Source organism: Orycteropus afer, unplaced genomic scaffold (genome assembly GCF_000298275.1).
Source record: "Orycteropus afer afer isolate SDZICR_OR568_19922 unplaced genomic scaffold, OryAfe1.0 scaffold00044, whole genome shotgun sequence".
In the NCBI taxonomy this organism is placed as follows: domain Eukaryota; kingdom Metazoa; phylum Chordata; class Mammalia; order Tubulidentata; family Orycteropodidae; genus Orycteropus; species Orycteropus afer.
In genome coordinates this window covers 9,503,369-9,509,873 of record NW_006921631.1, presented here as the reverse complement: position 1 = coordinate 9,509,873, position 6,505 = coordinate 9,503,369, and positions in this window count along the sequence as shown.

Sequence of the window (6,505 nt, the reverse complement as noted above, 5' to 3'; positions counted from 1 at the left end):
AATTACCTCCGGGAACCAGAAACAAAGACCAACCAAATTCTTTATTATTCTGAGGGAGATACTTGTTTTGGGGGAAGGGGTATTGTAAGAGTCCAGGTGAAAGAGGATCACAGCTTGGCATTGGCAGTAGAAAGAAGTGGTTGATAAGAGAAGTCTTTAGGAGGTAAAGTCAGGAGAACTTGGAGATGAATTGGATAGAAGAGTGAGAGGGAAGGAAGTAACAATGATGAATTGTAGGTGTTCAGTATGTACAACTGACTGGATGGTCTTATCATATAGGGTGTGCTTAGAGTAGCAAGAGTTGGGTTTTATGGTATTAAGTTTTATAAGGACATCCTAGTGAAGATGTCAAGTAGGCAGCTGGCTACATGGGTTTGGGGATCAGATGCATGGTCTGAATTAAGAATGTTGAAATGAGATTCACTGGAGAGTAATTAACTGAAGCCAGTTACATATGAAATCACCTGGGGAAAAGAGTATAGAAGGAGGAGAGAAAGGGACTTGGAATAGCCTTGGGGATGCCAACATTTTAACAAGTAAAAAATGATGCCACCATTTGTCTGTCAACTTGTCATATTGTGTTGGCTTGCAGGTTGCTATGATACTAGAAGCTGTGCCATCAGTATTTCAAATACTGGCAGGGTCACCCATGGTGGATAGGTTTCAGTGGCACTTCCAGACTAAGACAGACTAGGAGGAAGGACCTGGCAACTACTTCTGGGAAAAAAAAAAAATTAACCAGTAAAAACATCATGGATAATAGTAGAACACTGTCTGATACACTACTGGGAGATGAGCCCCTCAGGTTGGAAGGCACTCAAAATACAAGTACAGAAGAGCTGCTTTCTCCAAGTAGAGTCGACCTTAGTGATGTAGGTGGAGTAAAGCTTTCAGGATCTTCATTTGTTGATATGACACAACTCAAAATGAGTAGAATCAGTTGCAAACATCCATCAGTAATCAGAACATGAAATGTAAAAGTATGAATCAAGGAAAATTGGAAGTTATCAAAATTGAAATGACATCCCATTGGCTCAACTTTCAGCCAAACAATAGACCTGTAAGGTGAACAATAACACCAAGGAGGTATACCCTCATTAGAACCTTCAACCACATAAATCAAAAGAGCAGCATTTGCCCAGGGATAAGACTCATAAGATAGGATAGGAAAGAAGGCTAAGGGGAAGTGCTAAACACTGGAGGGAGTAGGAAGTATGCTGTTACACTGTGGGGATTACCATCAATGTCACAAAACAAAGTGTGTATGAATTATTAAAGTGGAAAACCCATTTACTCTGTAAACTTTCACCCAAATCACAATTTTCAAAAATAAAAAATATATAATGGAATGGATAAAGATCAATGCCCTAGGCATTAGTTAGTTGAAATGTACTGGTATTGGCCATCTTGAACCTTGCATGCCAAAAGTGAAGAAGACTTAAACCACTTACCAATAAAGGTAAAAGACAACAGCCTTCAGCGTGGATTAACTACCTCTACATTAAGAAAAGTTTACATATACTTCAGTGGATTGGTTCCATCACTTCTGACTTTCTGCTCTTTCAGCCTAAGTTACAGAGCAGATCACCACCCACGTGAGCCCAGCTAAAGCCACAGTCAATTCAGTCCTCTTATTACATAAGCAACAAATAAATGATTATAAACCACTGATATTTGAGGGCTGATTTTTTTATTGCAGCAAAAACTGATAACTTACTTGTACACAGTGAAATTTCTTTAAAACTAAACCAAGTAATTTCAAACTCCAGTGGAAAAGAGAAAGTGTACTAGCTGTCCAGAACATATTATACTCCTGGCATTGATAAGCATTTTTCAGACATTATTTCATTTTAATCCTTAAGACAACTATTTTCACCATTTTACAGGTACAAACTGAAGCTCAGAAAAATAAAATTTCCAAGATCATAAATCTAGCTACTAGTAGAAATGAAACAAATATTCATCTAATTCCAAAGCCTATGCACTTTCCATATTGCCCTATGAAAGAATTGATTAGGAATCACACCTAAGTCTCCCATATGGGAAGTAAGAAAGGTACCAGTGAATCATCGGTAGAAGTTCAGCTCTAGACTATAATTTGGACCTGTTGGAGAGCAGGCTCAGAGCAATCAGCAGGAGAACATTCACAGCTCTTGATTGGAAAGTCACATTGCCACAAGCTCTGCCTTTCTCCCACTAACCCTACCTCAGCTGAGGAAATGGAAGCTGTGAGCTGAAATGTGGTGCTTAGGGGAGGTCACACTAAAAATTGGACACAAATGTATTTTATCTCAATTACTATATATATGAAAACTAGATGACTTTTTATAGTAGCTCACTATGATCATCCCTACCGAGGAGACTTGATGGTAGAATGATTAAGCACTCAGCTGCAAATCAAAAGGTTGCTGGTTTGAATCCACCTTGCAGCTCTGTGGGAAAAAGGCCTGGTAATCTACTCCTGTAAAGATAACACCCTAGAAAAATCACACTGCCTCCTGCTGTTAGCCCCTAAGATAGGCTACAGTCTTTACTGCTTTCAAGAAAAAGACAAAAATATTCCTGACAGAACAGCACAAATTCTCAAAAAAGTATTAATTGTTACAACTTGTGCACTAAAACTTCCAATACATTGCTGAGAGAAATTAAAGAAGATCCAAATAAGTGCAGAGACATTCCATATTCATGGGTTGGAAGTCTGAATATTATTGAGATGGTAATTATCCTCCAAACTGATCTACAGATTCAACAAGAAATTCCAGGCTTTGTTTTGTTGTTGTTGGTTTGTTTGTTTGTTTTGCAGAAATTGACAAGTTGATTCTAATATTTATATGAAAATGCAAAGGACCCAGAAAACAAAAACAAAGAAGAACAAAGTGGGATGGCTTATATTTCCTAACTGCAAAATTGAGAGTTCAAAAATAACCTCTTCTGAAGTAAAGCTATCTCTATTTGTGGATGACATGATCCTATACATAGAAAACCCAAGAGACTCAGTGAAAAACCTACTGGAACTAATAGAGAGGTTCAGCAAAGTGGCAGGATACAAGGTCAACATACAAAAATCAGTTGAATTCCTCTACACCATCAAAGAGACCTCTGAAAAAGAAATAAGGGAAACAATACCATTTATAGTAGTTACCAAAAATATAAAATATCTAGGAATAAATCTTACCAGAGACACAAAAGACCTGTAAAAAGAAAACTATAAAGCACTAAAGAAGAAACTACAAGGGATCAACATAAATGGAAGAACCTGCCTTGTTCATGGACAAGAAGACTAAATATTGTGAAAATCTCAATACTACCCAAAGAAATGTACACATATAATGCAATCCAGATCCAGATACCAACAAAATTTTTTAGGGATAAGGAAAAACCAATTACCAACTTCATATGGAAAGGAAAGAGACCTCAGATAAGCAGACCACTACTGAAGATGAAGAACAAAGTGGGAGGTCTCACACTCCTGGTTCTCAAAACCTACTATAGAGCCACAGTGGCCAAAACAAAACAGTATTGGTATAATGATAGACAGATAGACCAATGGAACAGAATTGAAAATGCAGAAATAGACCCATCCATCTATGGAAAGCTGATCTTTGACAAAGGACCAAAATCCATTAAATGGGGGAAGAATAGCCCTTTAACAAATGGTGCTGGCAAAATTGGATATCCACTTGCAGAAAAATGAAACAAGAGCCATACCTTACTCCATACACAAAAACAAACTCAAGCTGGATCAAAGACTTAAACGTAAAACCCAAAACTATAAAGTTCATCAAAGATAAAATAGGGGCAAATCTAGGGACCCTAATTTATGGCATAAATAGACTATCAAGCATAGCCCAGAATACACAGGAGGTAGAAGAAAAGCTGGATGACTGGGACCTTTTAAAAATTAAATTCTTATCCACATTGAAAGATTTCATCAAAAGGATAAAAAAGAACCTACAGATTGGGAGAAAATATTTGCCTATGACATACATATCTGACAAAGGACTTAGCTCCAAAATCTATAGAAAACTTCAACACCTCAACACCAAAAAGACAAACAACCCAATTTAAAAATGGGCAAGGGACATGAACAGACACTTCACTAAAGATGATATGCTGACAGCCAACAAACACATGAGGAATTGCTCATGATCATTAGCCGTTAGAGAGATGCAAATCAAAACAACGATGGGATGTCATCTCACCCCAGAAATAATAGCAAAGTTCAACAGGACAGAAAATAACAAATGCTGGTAAGGCTGAGGAGAGATTGGAACTCTCATACACTGATGGTGGGACTGTAAAATGGTATAACCATTGTGGCAAATGGTATGGTATCTCCTTAGAAAACTGAAAATAGAAATACCATTTGAACCAGCAATTCCATTACTAGGAATATATCCTAAAGAGGTGAGAGGCAGGACACAAACAGACATATGCACACCCATGTGCATTGCAGCACAATTCAATATAGCAAAGAGATGGAAACAACCTAAATGCCCATCAACAGATGAATGGATAACAAAACTACAGTACAGTCACACAGTGGAATACTATGCTACATTAAAGGACAATGAAGAATACGTGAATCATCTCACAACACAGATGAGCCTGAAGGACATTATACTGAGTGAAATAAGTCAATCACAGAAGGACAAATACTGTACGAGCCCATTACTGTAAGAAGTAAAGGAAGGGTTTACTTAGAGACGGGAACTCACTTTGTAGATTACTGGAGATGGGAGGGAAAGAGAGGGGATAATTTCAGACATGTGGGGGCCACATGCTGAGTTGGGTAAGGGGAAGGATGGTATGAAAAGAGTCTGTGACCAGCACGATAACACTGGAGAAAGGGAGGACACTGAATTGTGTACATACGATATACATGACAGAGACTAACACCAGCATATCCACAATACTGCATTACCATTAACACCAAACACAAGGCTACAGATAAACATATAGACAACTGAGAAAATCAGATGGGTATCAGTGAACAGGAATATACTCTAGAGCAATGATAGACTCAGCTGATGCTAATCTTGCACAATAATAATAATACAAAATACCCGCAATCATTACAGAAGCAACAGAAGACAGATACAGAGCAATCCCTCATAGACAGTCAGACACTGTGGGAGAGAGATCCACTGGATTGGCTGACTAAGGACCATAGTACTGGGGGACACCAGACTCGACTGGCAAAACAAAATACATAAAAATCTTGTTCCACAACCTACTTTGGTGAGTAGAGACTGGGGGCTTACAAGCTTTCAAGCGGCCATATACAGTGCAGCTAATGGTTTCCTATCATCAGAAGCAAAAAAGAGTGAAGAAAACCAAGGGCATTTGGAAACAATTAGCCCTAGGATATGCTGGACCTCAAGACCAGAAGAACTAGATGGTACCCAGCTACCAATGCCAACCACTTGAGAAAGGATCAAAACTTGAGATCCTGAATAGAATGGGAGAAAAACATGGAACAAAATCCAAAAACACAATAATGACCAGAATTACTGTTGGATGGAGTCTGGTGGGACCCCCAAGACTATGGCCCTGGGATACACTTTGGGCCTGGGATAAAACTCACTCCCAAGGGCTAGCTCTCAGCCCAACAGTAAATAAGACTTACATGCAAAACACTCAACACAGGATGATGCACCCACCTACTCTATGGAGATACACTCCTTAGAGCAATTGGCCATGGGGCATGAGAGGGGCACCAGTCACCCAGAGGAAAAGCTGGACAGACATGAGTGTATAGCACAACCAAGAAGGGCACAGGTGGTGGTGGGGGGCTGTTACTGGGAAGGGAGAGGAAGAGAGTGGATTAGGGCTGGGGATGGTAATTGGGGAGTGAAACAAAATGTACATGAAATGTTGAATGTAGAACAAATTCTGCTCTGTAAATTTGCATTTAAAGCACAATAAAAATAAATAAATAAAATAATCTCTTCTATTATGGTCAATTGATTTTCAAGAAAGGCACCAAGGCAATTCAAAGGGAACAGGGTAGTCTTTTCAAAATATGACACTCTGACAGCTGGATATCCACATGCAAAAATATGAACTTAGATCCGTACTCATACCACCTCAAACTAACTCAAAATTAATCATAAACCTAAATATAAGAACTAAAACTATAAAAATTTTAGGAGAAAATCTTTGTCCTCTTGGGTAGGCAAAGATTTCTTAGATATGACATCAAAAGGAAAATTCATTTTAAAAAATTGATGAAGTAGACTTCATCAAAATTAAAGTTTTGAGCTTCAAAATATACCATTAAGAAAGTGAAAAGACAAGCCAGAGCATGGGAGAAAATATTTGCCAATTATATATCTGATAAGGTCCAGATATGTAACGAACTCTTACAACTCAATAATTAGACAAATCAATTTCAAAATAGGCAAAATAAATCCCAATCCAGATCCCATCAACATTCTTTAGGGATATGGAAAAAATGATCACTAACTTTATATGGAAAGGAAAGAGACCTCGGATAAGCAAA